Raw genomic sequence first — 21297 nt, 5'->3', positions numbered from 1 at the left:
TCCGGGTCCGTGTAGACTCGGTAAAAATACACTTCGAAGGATATAAAAGCACGGACCGCGTGCCCTGGTCTGTGTGGGGGTCCGTTGATATGTGTCGTTTTTACGTGTTTTATTGCATTAATCTGTGTGTGTTTTGCATTGCGCATCGTTTTTTTCAATCACATTCTGTTCATTTTAGAATAAATATTTGCATTTTATCCTATCTCACTCGGGCATGATGAATTTGCAGGAAACACGACCGGAAGAAACAAAATCGGAGCCAAGTGCCAAGTCAAGACAAAAATGGCAGAGGAGTTGGTGCTCGGGCGGTGAAATTGTATTGCCCGAGCGCGAGGAGAGAAATGCCGAAACATCTCAACAGAAAGGTCGGCGCTCGGGCGGTAATTTTCTACCGCCCGAGCGCGAGAGATGTCATACAATGCCCAATTACAGAAGAGTCCGCGCTCGAGCGGTAGTTTTCTACCGCCCGAGCGCGAATGCCGAACTCCCCAAGGAGATTTACAGAAGGTGTGGCGCTCGAGCGGTAGTTTTCTACTGCCCGAGCGCCACCTATTTTTGGAAAAAGATCAATCTCGATTCCATTCCTTAATTATGAAGAGGGAAGATATGGTAGGGGAGAGGCACGAATTCAGGATTATTCAGACTTGATTTGGCAGCCGTCACAAGCTTTTGGGAGAGAACTTTGCGCTTGGATTGAAGATTTGAAGCTTTCCGGGCACCGTTCTTCGCAGATTTCGTCTCGCCTAGTATTTCTAATCTAGTTTATTTCATTTTAAACATTGTTGCATTTTTTTTTACAATGAATTCTAGTAGCTAACTCTATTATTTGTTGGGATTAAAGGGGATCCTACCCCGAACGTTGTTTGAATTAATTTATATTTCTATTGTGCGTTATTATTGATTTTACTACTGTTTTATCGTGTCATTGAAGCGTAGCTAACTTTAACGACGTTTTCATATCACGAGTGAGTTCGAGAGAATAACGAGTGATAGGATCGAGTAGTAGAATTCGCGGATCTACAATTTACATAGATATATGAAATTGGATACGTGCCGATAGTCATAGTCCTAATGGTCGAAAACTAGGGGATTTTATAGATCGAAATGCGATTCGCTCGTGATAAATAATTAAAGATATTTAATTACTTCATTGAGTGGAATTAGTTTGGCATAGCTCGAGAGAGTGTGTTCAATAGATTAGGAAATCCTGTCGGAAGCGTAGATCACGATCGAACGAATTAATAAATTAACGAGGGGTAGGTGAACCGAGATTCCCAACAAATCCATTTTTCATTGAATTTTACTCAACCATTTTAGACATTATATCTCATTACTTGATTTTGAATCTTTTTATTTGCATTCTTATTTGATTTTAGTAGTAATAAAACAATCAACTCAATTTTCGTTGCTAAATGTTAAATAACTGAAAATAACAATTGTAAAACACAGTCTTCAGTGGAACGATACTCGTACTCACGTACACTATATTATTACTTGACATCGTGCACTTGCGATTAATTTTTGAGCATACAAAATAATATTTTATTGGGGATTTCACTGTGCAAGTTTTGCTCGATCAAGTTTTTGGCGCCGTTGCCGGGGACTGTTAATCTACAATTTTATTTTTAGTTATTTCCTTTAGCATTATTTTATTTCTCTTGAGATAACACTTCATATTTTATTACAGATATCTCTTCCAGTGCATGCCAAAGTCACTTGACGTGGAGCTTGAGTTTGATCCTGAAATTGAAAGAACCTTCCGCAGGAGAAGACAACAACAGAGGCTTAAAGAACTGATGGAGAGACACGAGCCAGAACGTGAGGAGGAACAGTGTGAAAATAGACAAGTCGAGATGCCACGTCGCATACCAATGCTGGAGTATGCCCAACCTTCGTTGGAGGGTGCACGCCCTAGCATTGTGAGACCGATCGTGCAGGCAAATCACTTTGAAATCAAGCCAGCCATAATCCAGATGATTCAGAATACAGTACAATTCGGGGGAACTGCAGTAGATGATCCAAACACGCACATCGCAGATTTTCTTGAAATTTGCGATACTTTTAAATTCAATGGAGTTTCTGATGATGCTGTTAGGTTGCGTTTATTTCCTTTCTCTTTACGTGATAAAGCTAAAGCGTGGTTAAATTGTTTGCCTGTAGGTTCGATCGCTACGTGGGACGACATGGCGAAAGCTTTTCTCATCAAATACTTCCCTCCCTCCAAGACCATAAAGCTGCGGGCAGACATTACAACATTCGCTCAATTCGATCAGGAATCTTTATATGAGGCATGGGAACGCTTCAAGGACCTACTACGAAGATGCCCACATCACGAGTTACCACTTGGGTTAGTCGTTCAAACATTTTATTATGGTTTGCTTACTCCTAACCGTACTATGATAGATGCGACTGCTTGTGGAAACCTATTGAGAAAGACCGCGGAGGAAGGATATGAATTGTTAGAGGAAATGGCTGCTAGCAGCTATCATCCTCAATCTGACAGGAACAACCAGCGGAGAAGTGCAGGAGTTCACCAGGTAACTGATTTTTCTGCTATTACTGCACAACTTGACGCTTTAAACAAGAAAATAGACGGCTTGAATGTGGGTGGCACGGCTATGCGTCTTCAAGAGATATTCTGTGAAAAGTGTGGAGGAGAGCACTATGTGAAAGACTGTCAAGATGGAAATCCCTTCTATGTGCAAAATGAGGCACCGGTGAATCAAGTGGGAGTCCAAAACCGCCCAAGGAATGACCCTTATTCGAACACATACAATCCTGTGTGGAGGAAACATCCCAACTTCTCGTGGGTCGGTCAAAACAGTCAGAATAGACCGCAAGGAGGACAACAATATGGAAAACAACCGATGTATAGATCCGATCCTCCTAGAGAAGAAAAGTCCAACTTGGAACAAATGATGTCTAAGTTTATTTCATCCACTGAAACTTGACTCCAAAACCAAGATGCATCAATAAAGGGGCTCGAGAATCAAATTGGACAGTTGGACAAGATGATAGCAAGTAGAGAGCCGGGCACCTTGCCAAGTAATACCGAGACTAATCCAAAAGAGCAAGTGAAGGCCATTGAGTTGAAGAGCGGAAAAGTTTTGGAGAATAGAGAAAAAGAGAAAAGCCAAGTGCCGGATGACCAAGATGCGACATCAAAAGGTAAGTCATCTAACCCTACACCGGCACACACTACGCAGGCTAAGATTGTTATCCCTCCACCTTTCCCTGCAGCATTGAAAAAAGCAAAACTAGATGCACAATTCGGTAAATTTCTTGAGGTATTTAAAAAATTGCATATCAATATTCCTTTTGCCGATGCGTTGATGCAAATGCCTAGTTATGCTAAATTTCTTAAGGACATCTTAGCAAACAAGAGGAAGTTGGAGGATCACATGACGGTAAATTTGACTGAAAGCTGCTCTGCCTTAGTGCAAAACAAAATCCCACCGAAACTGAAAGACCCAGGGAGTTTCTCTATTCCTTGCATGATTGGGGATGTTGTTTTTCATAAAGCATTGTGTGATCTCGGTGCCAGTATTAATCTTATGCCATTGTCTGTGTTTAGGAAACTTAGGTTGGGAGAACCAAAGCCGACGAGGATGTCTCTACAACTAGCTGACAGATCTGTCAAGTACCCCCGCGGAGTGATTGAGGATGTGCTAGTGAAAGTGGACAAATTCTTTTTCCCTGCGGACTTCGTGGTGCTTGACATGGAGGAGGATGCGGAGATGCCTCTGATTTTGGGTAGACCGTTCCTTGCAACTGGCAAGACACTGATTGATGTGCAAGAGGGGAAGTTGAAACTGAGAGTGGGCGAGGATGAGATTACTTTTGATGTTTTTCATGCACTTAAGCACACACTGCATTCTGATAGTTGTTTTAGAATTGATGCTTTTGACTCTCTTGCGTCTCACTATGTGCAGGATGCTCTTAGGGACACTTTGGAGGCCACTATAAATACTGAATTGGCAGAGGAGGAGTTGGATGAAGAAAGAGCTGAAATAGTGGCACACTTTAATGCCAACCATCCATGGATAAACCAATGAGGATGCGACTGGAGGATCTAGGAGAACGGAGGGATTTGACCCCTCAAAGGTCAAGCATCGAGGATCCACCAATACTTGAGCTGAAGCTGTTGCCTCCACACCTCAAGTACGTATACTTAGGTGAGAATAACACTTTACCTGTCATTATTTCTGCTGCTTTGACAGATGTGATGGAGGACAAACTGTTGGAGGTATTGAAAGCACACAAGGGTGAAATTTGCGTGGAAGGTGGCGGATATCAAAGGGATTAATCCATCAGTCTGCATGCACAAGATCTTGATGGAAGAGAAGTACTCACCTCATGTGCAACCTCAGCGAAGACTGAATCCAAAGATGCAAGAGGTAGTAAAGGCTGAAACAATTAAGCTTCTCGATGCAGGTATTATCTATCCTATATTTGATAGTGCATGGGTAAGTTCTATTCAGTGTGTGCCAAAAAAGGGTGGGATTACTGTGATTACAAATGAGAATAATGAATTAATACCCACTAGGACTGTTACGGGATGGCGTGTGTGCATTGATTATAGGAAATTAAATGATGCCACCCGTAAAGTTCACTTTCCCCTTCCCTTTATCGATCAAATGCTTGAAAGGTTAGCGGGTCATGAATTTTATTGCTTTTTAGATGGGTATTCAGGGTACAACCAAATTATGATTGCTCCGGAGGACCAAGAGAAGACCACTTTCACTTGTCCTTACGGCACTTTTGCTTTTAGACGAATGCCCTTTGGTTTGTGTAATGCGCCGGCCACTTTTCAGCGATGCATGACTGCTATATTTCACGACATGATAGAAACGTTTCTTGAAATTTTCATGGATGACTTCTCGATATTTGGCTCTTCTTTTGATGATTGTTTGCAGAATTTGAAGGTGGTGTTGAAGAGATGCGAGGAGACGAATTTGGTACTTAATTGGGAAAAATGCCACTTCATGGTACAAGAGGGAATTGTCCTAGGGCACAAGATTTCGGGGCACGGAATAGAGGTGGACAAGGCGAAAGTTGAAGTTATCAAGAACTTACCACCTCCGGCGTCCATAAAGGGAGTTAGAAGTATTCTAGGCCACGTCGGCTTCTACCGGCGTTTTATCAAAGATTTTTCTAAAATTGCAAAACCTCTATCTTCTTTACTCATGAAAGATGCACCTTTTGATTTTAATTCGGATTGTTTGCAGGCATACGAGAAGTTGAAGGAGCGCTTGGTGACGGCTCCTGTCTTGGTGGCACCGGATTGGGATCTACCTTTCGAGGTCATGTGCGATGCCAGTGATACTGCGGTTGGTGCTGTCCTCGGCCAAAGACTAAACAAGGTATTTCACACTATATACTATGCAAGTAGGACTCTAGATGAAGCACAATTAAATTATGCCACCACTGAAAAAGAGTTACTTGCAGTAGTGTATGCACTTGACAAGTTCCACTCATACCTTGTTTTGTCAAAAGTAACTGTGTTTACTGATCACTCTGCCCTTAAATATTTACTTGCCAAGAAAGATGCAAAGCCACGCTTACTTCGGTGGATTTTATTATTGAAAGAATTTGACGTAGAAAAAAAGATAAGAAGGGTGTTTAGAATGTGGTTGCGGATCATTTGTCTAGATTGGAATTTATCAGTGATGATTGTGTGAATGATGCGATTAATGATTGGTTTCCAGATGAGCAGTTGTTTGAGGTGAAAAATTGTCCATGGTATGCAAATTTTCTTGTTACAGGCTCAAACCCCCCCCCCCCCCCCCCAAATTTAACATTTCACCAAAGAAAGAAATTCTTTTCGGATGTGAAGTATTATTTTTGGGAGGAACCTTTTTTGTTCAGAATTTGTGCAGATGCCATGATTCGGAGATGTGTCGCAGAGGAAGAGTTTGGGCAAATCCTCAACCATTGCCATGACCGTGAGGTAGGTGGTCATTTCGCACCAACAAGGACGACATCCAAGGTACTCGAATGTGGCTTTTATTGGCCAACTCTTTTCAAAGATGCTCGTTCTTATGTGCTACACTGTGATAAATGCCAGCGGTCAGGTAACATCTCTAACCGTCATGAAATGCAGTTAAATAATATTATTGAATGTGAGGTTTTTGATGTGTGGGGAATAGACTTCATGGGACCATTCCCCAGTTCTTTCACGAAAAAATACATCTTGGTGGCGGTTGATTATGTGTCTAAGTGGGTAGAGGCGGAAGCGTATGCCACTAATGATGCTCAAGTGGTCCTAAAATTTTTAAAGAAAAACATTTTTAACCGATTTGGAACACCACGAGCAATCATTAGTGATGGTGGCACGCATTTTTGCAACAAACTCTTTGAAAAACTTTTAAGCAAATATGGTGTCACACATAAAATCTCTACCCCTTATCACCCTCAGATGAGTGGGCAAGTTGAGGTGTCTAACCGAGAAATTAAGCGGATTTTGGAAAAAGTGGTAGGTGTCAATAAGAAAGATTGGTCGGTGAGGTTAGATGATGCTCTTTGGGCATATAGGACTGCTTTCAAAACACCAATAGGCACGACACCGTACAGATTATTGTTTGGTAAAGCATGTCACTTACCTGTAGAGTTAGAGCATCGGGCATATTGGGCAACAAAAGCACTAAACTTTAACTTTACTGATGCAGGTGAACGACGTTTACTTCAACTAGATCAGTTGGAGGAATTCCGGAATCTGGCCTATGATCTCGCACTAACCTACAAGGAAAAGACGAAGAAGGCCCATGACAAGCGGATCATCGAGAGAGAGTTCAAAGAAGGTGAAAGTGTCCTACTCTACAACTCCCGGTTGCGACTATTTCCCGGAAAATTGAAGTCGCGATGGTCTGGTCCATTCGTGATCTCAAAGGTTTATCCATCGGGAGCTGTAGAAGTGAAAGATGGGAAGGATGGGACATTTACAGTCAATTCCCATCGCCTGAAGCACTACATGGGTGGCACAATTGAGCCACAACTTGGAATCACCCGGTTCCAAGACATGCCGAACTGAGACAGACCGACAGTCAAGCTCTCGACTATAAATTGAGAACTATTTTCTTCCCCTTCTCTCTCATTTGATTTAGATTTCCCTTCGTGTCAATTTAGTTATTTTCTATTCCTTTTGTTTTATTTTTTTTTTTTAAAAAAAAAAACAAAACAAAACAAAAAAAATTTCTAAAGAAAAACAGAAGGGTTCGCGCTCGAGCGGTAGTTTTATACCGCCCGAGCGCGAACGCCTACCTCGAGATACAAATTCCCGAGAGATTGGCGCTCGAGCGGTAGTTTTCTACCGCCCGAGCGCGAGGGTGTACCTCTGGAAATAAACTCCAGTGAGGTTCACGCTCGAGCGGTAGTTTTCTACCGCTCGAGCGCGACAATTTTTAAAAGCGCGGACCCCTTCCCCTTTCCTCATTCTGCACGAATTATTTCCCCCAAATTCACCCCCAAATCCCTAACTCCTCTCAATTTGCTTTCTTCTCCTCGATTCTCTTGTGCAGGCACCACCATCTCCACTCCTCTTTCCGGCGGAAAGGAGCACTCTCCCTTAGGAAGCAAGAACATCCCTCTCCAATTCAAGGCACCAACTCTTCCAACAAAATGGCTCCCAAGAAGCAAAAAGGTAACCCCGGTTCTTCCTCTTCATCCTCATTTGATAGACACCATTTTGTTAGTATGGAGGCTAGGGCTCGATACGAGCATGCAAAAATTCATCGCAACCCAATAGCCGAGAGGGGATTCCGGCGACAGTTAGAGGACAGATACTTGGATATTATTGTTGATTTGCAAAGGCGTGGATGGGAACAATACGGTGAGCAACCTAAGGCGGCGGTAGTCTCTGGGGTTTGCGAATTTTATGCCAATGCAGCGGAGGGGCGAAATGGTTTGGTGTTCGTTAGGGGTAAACATGTGCCGTATGACTCGGTGACGATCAATGCACTGTTAGGTACAGCGGAGGTTGACGAATCCCACTTCCAGACATTAGTTGCCAACCCGAATTATGATACGATTCTCGCCACATTGTGCCATCCGGGCGCAATATGGAAACCATTGGGCGGCTCGCCGAGTTGTTTTGACGAGAAGTATTTGAAAGCCGAAGTTGCCCTTTGGTATTTATTTGTGGCTCGGAGAATGATGCTGGTCTCGCATAAGAGCGAGGTCCAGAAAGAGCGGGCGGTGCTGCTTTATGCTTTGACCGAGGGATACGCAATCAACGTGGGCACACTTATCAATTCACAAATCACACTGAGTGCCCACAACAGTCATGTGGGCCTGTTCTTCCCCACCATTATCTCCGAGTTGTGCGCTAGAGCGGGAGTCGTATTTCGCGATGATGAGGAGTGGTTGCAGCCTATGTAGCCTATTTGTGTCGAAGACCTCCAGCGGAAACGAGCTAAGCAAATCAGTGCATTTCCCCCTCGGGAGGAGGACGCCGGTGGATCTAGCACTGCCATCCCACGCCGCCGCCCACCACAACCCCGCAGGCGAACTCAGAATGACAAGATGGATGAAAATCTAGCCTTCCAAGCGCATCAGAGTCAGTTCAACTCTTACGTCACGGACCATTTATCGCACATTGACTCCATGATGCGCTCTTTGCTTGTGCACGGGGGCGTTGACCCGTCGACCATTCCACCGACTCCACTACCTCCTCCCCTATTCCAGTTCCAGTATGATTATTCTCAGCAGGGGGACGCTGCCGGAGTGCCACCACCCGAGCACGACGATGACGACGAGTCTTGATCAGGGGAGTTTACTGTTTCCCCTTTCTTTTTATTCTTTCTGCTTATTCTGTCGTTGCATTTGCATTCTTGAGTTTTTTGGTTTTTAATGTTTGTTTCGTTTTGTGCACTGAGGGCATTGCACAACTCTAGTATGAGGGGGGGTAGATTGTTTTGGTTGTTTAGTTAATTGGTTTAAGATTCGTTGCATTTCTTTTGTTTGGTGTCGTTTATGGTGAGAAGACATAGTTTATGAGCCAATGATGATGTTGAATTGATAGTTTACAAAATTATTGATTGGGTCACTTCGTGAATGGTACTCTTGATTGTTAAAGCATGAATTTTGGTACAAATTTGAACTTTTTGAGCACATATGTGTGGGGACTAGAATTTTGTAGGAATAATGGTGAAATTTGAAAGTTTTGTGTGGTTAACTTGAAAGGCACCATTTATGAGTTGATTTAGCATGTAAACCCGTGAAAATAAGTCGCTAATTGGGACCTCGAATGAGAAAATTTGTTTTGCCTTGAACTTTACATTTACCTCCTTTCCAATGCACTGAATTAAAATGTCATACTCCTAACCAGCTGTAATCAAAAGGATTATATTCTTAGCCTAGGGAGTACATGTGTGAAAATTGTGCATTTAAAAAAAAAAAAGAAAAAGAGAAGAAAGAAGGAGATGTAAGGTGAGGGGGAGCCGAAATAAAAGGAATGAAATTCTATTCCTAGGCTAAAAGTTGGAGATGTAAGGAGACGAGGAAAGTCAGACGAAAAGTCTTGACGATTGCACAATGAAAATGATCGGTGTACTCCCAACTTTTAGCCACTTGAGCTTATTTTCTTTCTTTTCGACACCCTTATCTGCACTTAAAAGTTGAATAAAGTTCAATTAATGGCTAGTGATAAATGGACACGGGGATGCATGCTAGTGAGACTTGTATTGAAGTGTTAATTGAGTGACTCGCATGATTTGATAATTGATCTATTTGAAATACGAATGACTAGACCCATCATGACACACACACACACGTTCAAATTAGTGTCGAGATTCATGTGTAGATGAGAATGAGTATTCGTTTGTGATTTAACTTGATTATGATTTGTACGTGAGAAAGTTCACTGAGGCATGAGCATAAAATTTGTTAACTCACCATTGACATTTACTTGTGTTGGTTATTTCTCGTGTGAGTATTGGGTGTTTGTTGTGTTTGTTTAGAATCTCGTGCTTTAACCTATTTTACTTGAGGGCAAGCAAAAGGTTTGTATGAGGGGGTTGATATGTGTCGTTTTTACGTGTTTTATTACATTAATCTGTGTGTGTTTTGCATTGCGCATCGTTTGTTTCAATCACATTCTGTTCATTTTAGAATAAATATTTGCATTTTATCCTATCTCACTCGGGCATGATGAATTTGCAGGAAACAGGACCGGAAGAACCAAAATCGGAGCCAAGTGCCAAGTCAAGACAAAAAGGGCAGAGGAGTTGGCGCTCGGGCGGTAAAATTGTACCGCCCGAGCGCGATGAGAGAAATGCCGAAACATCTCGACAGAAAGGTCGGCGCTCGGGCAGTAATTATCTACCGTCCGAGCACGAGAGATGTCATACAATGCCCAATTACAGAAGAGTCCGCGCTCGAGCGGTAGTTTTCTGCCGCCCGAGCGTGAATGCCGAACGCCCCAAGGAGATTTACAGAAGGTGTGGCGCTCGAGCGGTACTTTTCTACCGCCCGAGCGCCACCTATTTTTGGAAAAAGATCAATCTCGATTCAATTCCTTAATTCTGAAGAGGGAAGATATGATAGGGGAGAGGCACGAATTCAGGATTATTCAGACTCGATTTGGCAGCCGTCACAAGCTTTTGGAAGAGAACTTTGCGTTTGGATTGAAGATTTGAAGCTTTCCGGGCACCGTTCTTCGCAGATTTCGTCTCGCCTAGTATTTCTAATCTAGTTTATTTCATTTTAAACATTGTTGCATTTATTTTTACAATGAATTTTAGTAGCTAACTCTATTATTTGTTGGGATTAAAGGGGATCCTACCCCGAACGTTGTTTGAATTAATTTATATTTCGATTGTGCGTTATTATTGATTTTACTACTGTTTTATCGTGTCATTGAAGCGTAGCTAACTTTAACGACGTTTTCATATCACGAGTGAGTTCGAGAGAATAACGAGTGATAGGATCGAGTAGTAGAATTCGCGGATCTACAATTTACATAGATATATGAAATTGGATATGTGCCGATAGTCATAGTCCTAAGGGTCGAAAACTAGGGGATTTTATAGATCGAAATGTGATTCGCTCGTGATAAATAATTAAAGATATTTAATTACTTCATTGAGTGGAATTAGTTTGGCATAGCTCGAGAGAGTGTGTTCAATAGATTAGGAAATCCTGTCGGAAGCGTAGATCACGATCGAACGAATTAATAAATTAACGAAGGGTAGGTGAACCGAGATTCCCAACAAATCCATTTTTCATTGAATTTTACTCAACCATTTTAGACATTATATCTCATTACTTGATTTTGAATCTTTTTATTTGCATTCTTATTTGATTTTAGTAGTAATAAAACAATCAACTCAATTTTCGTTGCTAAATGTTAAATAACTGAAAATAACAATTGTAAAACACAGTTTTCAGTGGAACGATACTCGTACTCACGTACACTATATTATTACTTGACATCGTGCACTTGCGATTAATTTTTGAGCATACAAAATAATATTTTATTGGGGATTTCACTGTGCAAGTTTTGCTCGATCATCCATGTACTCTCGCAAAAAGGACAGTCAAGAAGAAACAAAGACACGGACCCCGTGCCAGGGTCCGTGTACTCTCGTTGGACGCGAACTCACGAAAATCCTGTACATGTCATGCTTACATTCTAGACTTGTTCGTACGGACCATGAACCGACACCTCGAGACACATCCTAGCATGCCAAATCATAGAACCAACTTCATACATGCACCCAAAGCAATGACGTCCACCTTACGATACATACAATTCAAAAACGTGGCAATTGACACCAAATCGGTTCGTACGACTTCTCGTGTATTCGAGTGCCTATCAACGCCGAACGACATGTCAAATAACAACTCAACATCATACTGATCATACCTAGACGCAGCAACGATCACCCGTCGATTCCCAACGAAGCCTGCCACAATAAAATCTCAAAAACGCATCAATACATAATTTTCTGAAAAATGTAGTTTGAGCAGTCCCACGAAAAACGTCATAACTCACTCAATTTTTATCCAAATATTTCGAATTTTATATCAAATCGAAGGTATCAAAAAGTTCTACAATTTGCACGTTTAAAGTTTTCTCAGATTCACGACCGAAAATTCGTCGTTTTAAAAATGATAGCGAAAATGAGTTTTCCGATCTAAAATTTTCTCAAAACTGATCCGAACCGTTTTTCGCTCAAACGATGAACGGTACACATATATTTTTATGCATAAACAACGCAACACATAATATGACATGATCGAGGCAGCATAAGAAAGAATATATGTGCCTTTTGATGATAAACTTTACCGACACGGCGATACCGAAGCGTAGAAAGAAGCGAGGTTGATCCGGGACCATGGTGGCTCGATTATGTTGCAATAAAATCGCCGAAAACTTGCTAGGAAATAGAAGGGAAGGGGGCGGCTGCTTGTTCTCTCAAGAACCCTAAGTTTTCTTTCTTTAAAAATCTGAAAATGAATGTGTAGGTGTGTTGTGTGTTTTAGTGTGTGTAAAAACGTGTAAGTGTGTGTACGTGTGTGTGGTTTTTTGATTAGGAGAAATTAGTGCTAACTTAATTGATAAAAATAATAATAAACGTTAACCCACACTAATTTTAACAAGACTGTTAAATTAAAATAAAATCCATCAAAATGCTAATTTTAAAAGTTTTAAACTCTTAAAGTTACCAACTAAATGATTTAGGCTCAAAGATGCTAAAACTAAATAAAAGATTAAATTGCCCCATCTTCAACTCAAAATAAATTACCACACTTTCGAATTGCCAAAAATCGTCACGAGTCTTTTCCTCTATCTCGCCTCGAATAATCACCTGAAACATGAAACTCGAAAACATTTTAACGTGCATCTCATAAACTCGAATAATTTAAAATAATGCATTTAAATAAATCATGCATGGCTTAAAACTCATTTTAAAATTAGTTAAATGATTTAATAATTAAATAAATGTATGGTTATACGTGTACTGAATTTGGGCACTACAGTTTTCTTTTTCAGATCTATATGATCATCAAAAACAACATTAATAGATTCCATAATAGTCCTAGTTCTAAGATTAAACATCCGATAAGCACGACTATTAGTGGCATATCTTAAAAACAAACACTTATCATTCTTTGAGTCAAATTTTTTAAGTTGATTCTTGTCATTCAAAATATAGCACACACAACCAAAAACATGAAAATATTTAAGGTTATGCTTCTTTCCCATAATTATCTCATACGATGTCATAGTCGAACCACTTCTCAAATACACTCTATTTGAAATGTGGCAACTGGTGTTAAGGGCTTCTGCCCAAAAATGCTTTGAAATACACTTTGAAGTCAACATCACCCTTGCCATTTCTTGAAGTGTTCTATTCTTACGTTCGGCTATCCTATTTTGTTGTGGTGTCTTTCGAGCAGAAAATTCATTTGAAATACTTTTTTTGTCACAAAAAGATGAGAATGAAGGGTTTTCGAATTCCTTACCATGGTCAGGCCTTATCCTTCTCACCTTCAAATTATGAAACTTTGTAATCCTTGTGATCAATTTTTTAAACACATCGAAAGTGTCTGACTTTTCCCTAATAAAACTTATCCAAGAAAATTGTGAAAAGTCATCTACACACACAAAGGAATATTTCTTACCTCTGAAACTTTCAACTTCCATAGGCCCCCTAAGATCCATATGTAGTAACTCTAGACAGCGTGTTGTCCCAGATGATGGCAACACTGGGTGTGACGCGTGAGTCTGTTTACTTTTTTGACAATCTCCACACACAAATGTTATACCAAATGAAAGATTAGGCATACCTCGTACTGCATCGTATTTACTCAAGTTCTTTAAGGTTTTGAAGTTTGTATGTTCGAGTTTTTGATGCCAAACGTCAAGTTCGGTGATTTGCGCATGTTTGCATGAAAGATCTTCATAATGCAAACGTTAGTTTCATCAAAAACTTAACAATTATGTTTATCAAACTTAACAAGCAAATTATCATCACACAATTGGCTTATTCTTATAATATTTGAATTTAATCCTTCAACATGAAGCACATTGTGGAGTTTTGGCAGTCCTTCAACATTCAAAGTGCACTTTCCAACAATTTTTCCTTCAGCTCCCCCTCCATAGATTACTCTACCACATTTTTGTTCAAAATAATCAATGAGATGTTCTCTTGAACCTGTCATGTGGCATGAGCTTCTACTATCAAAGTACCAATGACCTGCAGTGTTAGTTTTCAATGAAGTATATACAACATTACAGTGAGTTTCTAAGGACCGTGTATCGTATTATCGTAAATCTTATGTGATTATCGATAATTCATGAATTTGATATGTGATTATGCATTTGATGTATATTATGACAATGAAATTGAGAAAATGAATATTGAATATGACTTGACGTTGTAAGAGCTCGAGCGAAGAGTCCGGACGCCAATTTAGTACAAACATAAATATTTGTACAGAAGATGTGGCGCCCGGGCGGTAGGAAGTGACCGCTCGAGCGCCAGGGTATATGAACGTGAGTACTCGGATAGAACATGCCGCGCCCGAGCGGTAGTTTTTGACAGCCCGAGCGCGGTGCATATGAAACTCGGGGACAGAATGTCTGGCGCTCGGGCGCGAGAATTCTACCGCCCGAGCGCTTAAGCGGTGGAGATAAGAATACGCTCTTCTTCTTTCTTTCTTCACTTTTCTTTCAACGACTTCGAGAGATAAGTTCGAGATTTTAAATTTCTTCCATCCGAATCGACATCGAAACACTGCCTAAACGCGAAACAAATTATATATTTGTGATCGTCGCGTCGAGGGCTTCTGACTGAGGTAATTTTCTTCGAGTTCCAGCAGCTTGAAATATCAAAATGATGGAATAGCATGTATTTGAAGTTGAATTTCCTATATGTAGTAAAATAACCGACAATAAACTCGTATTCGAAGTCGGAATTGAATTATGATCTGATTTTGATTTGATATGGATTTTTGAAGTTTCAAATGATATTTGAAACTCATATTAATGATTTTGGATTATGTTATTGATTGGAATGAGTATGTTATTGATGTAGATAAAGTGTAATATCAATATCTTCATGCTACATCAACTGGAAACGAAAAATTGAGGTATGTTGCGACCGGGTAACATACGATAGGTATCTGTATTATATGATATATATCGGCTTGATTGGATTGATTGGAATGAGATTATGTGTCTAAATGCCTTATTTGTTGATTTATGTGGCATACATGACATTGAGATTGAGATATCGATGTATAACTAAATGTTTTGTTAACACACATCATTTGATGCATACATCAATACATGACATGCACGTTGAGCTATGATCCTTGATTACCCTGATATGATTTGATTGGATTCTGGGGTTTGTGAACAAAATTGCTATGCTGGTATTATATGACCCGTAAAGCATAGACATTTGTGGCCTCGATGATTGGATATGAGATTTGGGATTTGATGGCGCTTTGTCGACGATACCATACGAGTATCCCTTATTGAGGCCGGTGTGCCAGCTCGAGCATTGATTTGATAGCGATTCGTTTGATTCTGACATGTGCTCAGTGGATGGGCATTTGACCTGATACCTCCACGACATATATGCATTGCATAACAAATATCATTGTTTAGATATCTGTGGTATATATGATTGGTTGTTCCATACGGAGCTTTGCTCACCCCCAAGGGGGGCTATTGTTGTCTTTGTGTTTGGACAATGGCAGGTACTCTAGGATATCAGGAGACCGGAGAGGGTACTTCTGGAGGGAGCCACAGCTTGGGCTGAGGTTTTATATTTATGTCTTGTTCCCAGTATATATGTATATGTATCTATATACCGGGGAATGTCCCGAGGATATGAGTTGTTTGTTTGTGATTGGGTTTGATTATGTGTGGGCGTGTTTTATGATTTGAAATTAAATACTATTTTTAGTATTCAAATATCAGAAGAAATATTATGGGCTCATCGTAAAGAAAATTTAAACTTGTTTTCCGATGTAATTAATTAACCCTAATCAGATTGTGTTGTAATAACGATTAGGAGCTAAGGGCCCCACACTAGATGGTATCAGAGCATTGCTGGGAATGCTCGATTGAGTCTTGTGTAAACTTGAATAGGCGCAAATGAATTGTGCGTATGTGTTTGATTTATTTGTATTACTTGCTCCTACTTGATTTGGTTTGACTAAGTATCTGATGAGATTGATGCTATGAGATGATGCTATTATGAATTGATATGAAATTGTGATATTCATCTTTTGATTTGTAGATGGATCACACAAATGAAACTGCGAGTAGCAGTGCTGAGAGAATAGTTGGACAATTTGAAGGGTTGTCCATGGATGTTGTGATGGCTCGATTCCAGGATCTGAAACCACCGAGGTTCTTCGGCACTGAGAGTGCGGAAAGAGCTTAAGCTTGGTTGAAGGATATCGAGCACTTGTTTAATATTGTTGAGTATTCTAAGGCTCGGAGACTGAAACTTGCTTTGTATCAGCTGAAAGACCGAGCTAAATCTTGGTGGGAAGCCGCTGAGATTGGACTGAAAGAAGCCGGGATTGAAGTCACATCTGATGTATTCAAGGCCCAGTTTTTGGAGCAGTATTCCCCTCTTTCTTATTATACTGTTCAGGAGAATGAATTCAATAATCTGCAGCAGGGAACGATGTCCATTGCAGAGTATGATTCGAAGTTTTCTAATTTACTGAAGTATGCACCTCACGTAGCTGGGAATGCGAGGGCAAAATATAACAGGTTTGTAATTGGTTTACATCCTGCTTTGTAAACATATGTTGTTTCTGGATTACCTACCAGCTACGCAGAGGCAGTTGAACGAGCCAAGACAGCCGAGGCTGGACTTAGGCGGGGAGGTCCACAGTATACTCCTCCACCTCCGGTGTCAGCTCAGCAGCCTACTTTGCGACCGAGGGGTAAAAAGTTCAAGAAGACTGGCTTTGCTTCTTCGTCTTCTTCGAGTTCTAGTGGATCACAGAAAGGGAGTCCTGTGATTGCATCCTATTATAGCCATTGTGGGGGTAAACATACTATCGAGTAGTGTCGAGGTATGTTTGGTACTTGTTATCAGTGTGGGCAGGAATGTCATTTCTCTCGAGTATGTCCGAACAGGAGTACGACTTCCGCTCAACCCCAGCCAAGATTTAGAGGTGGCCCTGGTATGATGAGACCTGCTGTTCCTGTTCCATCTTTTCAGCAGTCGAATGTCCCACGATATCGAGGACCGGGTGGTCAGAGTGCCCAAGTTCCTCCTCAAGTAAGAGTGTATGCCATGACTGAGGATCAGGCGAGAGAAGCTCCTGGTGGCGTGATTGCAGGTATTTGCACGCTTTGCGATTATCCTGCACGTGTTTTATTTGATACAGGAGCATCTCATTCATTCATATCTCATGCATTTGTTGCATCTCACGATATTGAATGTACCCCGTTGTATGATACTTTGTCGATAGCCATGCCAGCAGGGAAGATTATTTTGTCGGAGAAAGTTGTGCATAATTGTGTATTGATATTGAGGATAATGTGGTATTTTTGAATTTGATTGTTCTCCCAATGCACGACTTAGATTGTATTGTTGGCATGGATATCTTGACGACAAATCGAGCTACTGTTGATTGTTGTCATGGAGTGGTTCGATTTCGACCGATTCATGGACCTAAGTGTAATTTTTATGGCAAGGGTTCCCAAGCCAAAATTCCATTGGTATCTTCCTTGGAAATGACCCGATTGTTGAATAGCGGAGATGAGGGTTATCTTATCTGCGTTATTGATATTTCGAAGAAGGAATCTTCTTTATCTGAGATTCCAGTTGCGAAAGAATTCCTGGATATATTTCCCGATGAGATTCCTGATTTTCCTCCTCATCGAGAAGTTGAGTTTAGTATTGATCTTGTACCGGGGACTGCACCTATTTCGAAAGCTCCCTATCGCATGGCACCATTGGAATTGAAAGAATTGAGAGAACAATTACAGGATCTTCTCGATAGGGATATATTCGACCGAGTATATCACCTTGGGGAGCTCCAGTTTTATTTGTTCGGAAGAAAGATGGTACTATGCGAATGTGTATCGATTATAGGCAATTGAATCGGGATACTGTGAAAAACAAGTACCCACTTCCTTGTATTGATGATTTATTTGATCAGCTTCAGGGTACTTCTGTATACTCGAAGATTGATCTTCGTTCTGGGTATCATCAAGTACGAGTTCGAGACGAAGATGTGCCCAAAACCGCTTTTCGTACTAGGTATGGCCACTATGAATTCTTGGTTATGCCTTTTGGTCTTACGAATGCTCCTGCTGTTTTTATGGACTTAATGAATCGTGTCTTCCGAGATTATCTTGACCGATTCGTTATCGTCTTTATTGATGATATTCTTGTATATTCGAAATAGAAGAAGGAGCATACTGAACATTTGAGACTGATACTTCAAACTCTTTGTACTAGTCATTTGTATGCCAAATTGTCCAAATGTGAAATTTAAATGGACAAAGTGGTATTTATGGGCCACGTCATTTCGAGACATGGCATATCTGTTGATCCTGCGAAGGTCAAAGCTGTATTGAATTGGCCGAGACCTACGAATGTTCCTGAGATTCGTAGCTTCATGGGTTTGGCTGGATATTATCGTCGCTTTATTGAAGGGTTTTCAAAGATAGCCAAACCTATTACTCAACTGACACAGAAGAATCAGCGATTCATTTGGTCAGATGAATGTGAAGCTAGATTTCTTGAATTGAAGACGATATTGACCACAGCACCTGTGCTTACTATTCCTTCAGGTACCGGAAGATTTGTGGTGTGTACAGATGTGTCTGGTAAAGGTTTGGGCTGTGTTCTGATGCAACACGACAAAGTGGTTGCTTATGCGTCTCGTCAATTGAAATCTCATGAAACACGTTATCTTGTTCATGATCTTGAATTGGCCGCCATTGTGTTTTCTTTGAAGATTTGGCGCCATTACTTGTACGGGGAAAATTTTGTTATTTATTCGGACCATAAAAGTCTGAAATATCTCTTTTCTCAATCTGATCTGAATATGAGGCAACGCAGGTGGATGGATCTCCTGAAGGGTTTTGATTGTGAGATTCAATATCACCCTGGATCGGTGAATGTTACTGCGGATGCCCTGAGCCGTAAAGTTTTTGATTCTGTGCTAACTTCTGTCAGTGTCGATAAAGTACACGAGGATATATGTAGTTCTGGCTGGACTTTTCACTCGAATTGGAATTCTGTCACTGTCTCTGCATTGCAAATTGAGCCGAATTTGATATCGAAAATATGAAAGGCCCAACGAAGCGATGCTCAGATCCAGAAGTCGAAAGAACTTGTATCTGCAGGACATCAGTCTGGATTCCAGATTTCTTCTGATGGTTCTTTATGACTTAACGGTCGGCTGGTAGTCCCTGATGATTCTGATTTGAAATCTGCCCTTCTTCGAGAAGCACATTGTAGCAAATACAGTATTCACCCTGGAGGTCGGAAGATGTATCTGACATTGAGACCTCAATTCTGGTGGAGACGTATGAAGAAGGACATTGCTGAGTTTATTTCGAAATGTCTTGTCTGCCAGCAAGTGAAAGCCGAGAGAATGAAACCTGGAGGATATCTCCATAGTCTTGAAATCCCGAAATGGAATTGAGAACATATTTCTATGGATTTTGTGACTCATTTACCTCGTTCGCCCAAGGGCTGTGATGCTATTTGGGTGATTATTGATCGGCTTTCGAAATCTGTGCATTTCATTCCGTATGAGCGGACTTATCCTTATAAGAGAATGACCCGTTTATACATTGAAAATATTGTGAGACTGCACGGTGTTCCAGTCACAATTGTATCTGATCGTGATCCCAGGTTTGCTTCTAAATTCTGGGGTAGTTTTCAGGAGGCAATGGGTACGCGTTTGGCTATGAGTATTGCTTATCATCCTCAAACTGATGGCCAAACTGAGCGTACGATTCAGACTCTAGAGGATATGTTGCGTGCGATTGGATGGATTTTAGAATGGGATGGCAAGATGCCTTACCATTGGTCGAATTTTCTTATAATAATAGCTTTCAGACGAGTATCGGTATGGCACCGTTTGAAGCTCTATATGGGAGACGATGTAGATCATTGTTATTCTGGGATGAGATTGGTGAGAAACAATTGACTGGACCTGAAATGATACAGGAAATGAATGATAAAGTTCAGTTGATTCGGCAGCGGATGAAAGCTGCTCAGGATCGTCAAACGAGTTATGCAAATAAACAAAGACGACCCTTGGAATCCCAGAAAGGTGACAGAGTGTTCTTGAAAATATCTCCCTTTATAGGCACTGTTCGATTTGGCATGCGAGGGAAGTTATCTCCTCGTTATGTTGGCCCATACGAGATTCTCGATCGAGTTGGTGATCTTGCGTATAGATTGGCATTGCCACCAGCTCTATCTACTATTCACGATGTGTTTCATGTTTCTATGTTGAGGAAATATGAACCGGATCCATCACATGTACTTGCACCTGATGAGGTTGAACTAGATCCTTCTCTTTCCTATGTTGAACAACCTGTTCGCATTATGGATCGAAAGGAAAAGATATTGAGAAACAAATCGATTCCTCTAGTTCGAGTGCAATGGACACGACATGGTGTTGAAGAATCAACGTGGGAATTGGAGAGCAAAATGCGAGAATCATATCCGCATTTATTTGATGCTAGTCCATCTGTTCCATTGTATTCGATGTATTCTGATCCGTATACTGATTTTAGTTTTGATATGTACTATAACTTATGACATATGTATGTTTACCAATGTTATGTATATAGAAATGTTTGAGATTTCGATAACAAAATCTTTTAGTAGGGGGAGAAATGTAAGGACCGTGTATCGTATTATCGTAAATCTTATGTGTTTATCGATAATTCATGAATTTGATATGTGATTATGCATTTGATGTATATTATGACAATGAAATTGAGAAAATGAATATTGAATATGACTTGACGTTGTAAGAGCTCAAGTGAAGAGGCCGGACGCCAATTTAGTACAAACATAAATATTTTTGCAGAAGATGTGGCGCCCGGGCGGTAGGAAGTGACCGCCCGCGTGCCAGGGTATATGAACGTGAGTACTCGGACAGAACATGCCGCGCCCGAGCGGTATTTATTGACAGCCCGAGCACGGTGCATCTGAAACTCGGGGACAGAATGTCTCGTGCTCGGGCGCGAGAATTCTACCGCCTGAGCGCTGAAGCGGTGGAGATAAGAATACGCTCTTCTTCTTTCTTTCTAAACTTTTCTTTCAGCAACTTCGAGAGATA

At 40.9% G+C, this 21297-nt stretch overlaps 1 non-coding gene across 1 annotated transcript; it reads right to left on the bottom strand.

Moving 5' to 3' along the window:
- Positions 1-2232: 2232 nt before the first annotated feature.
- Positions 2233-2338, bottom strand: LOC140818874 (small nucleolar RNA R71). Its single transcript, XR_012115105.1, has one exon. It is a non-coding gene; the product is annotated as a small nucleolar RNA R71 (small nucleolar RNA).
- Between the last annotated feature and the right edge of the window lie 18959 nt (positions 2339-21297).

Source organism: Primulina eburnea, chromosome 17, assembly GCF_022965805.1.
Source record: "Primulina eburnea isolate SZY01 chromosome 17, ASM2296580v1, whole genome shotgun sequence".
In the NCBI taxonomy this organism is placed as follows: Eukaryota; Viridiplantae; Streptophyta; class Magnoliopsida; order Lamiales; family Gesneriaceae; genus Primulina; species Primulina eburnea.
Note: the sequence above shows the minus strand (reverse complement) of the source record. Positions and strands in the feature narration are given on the sequence as shown.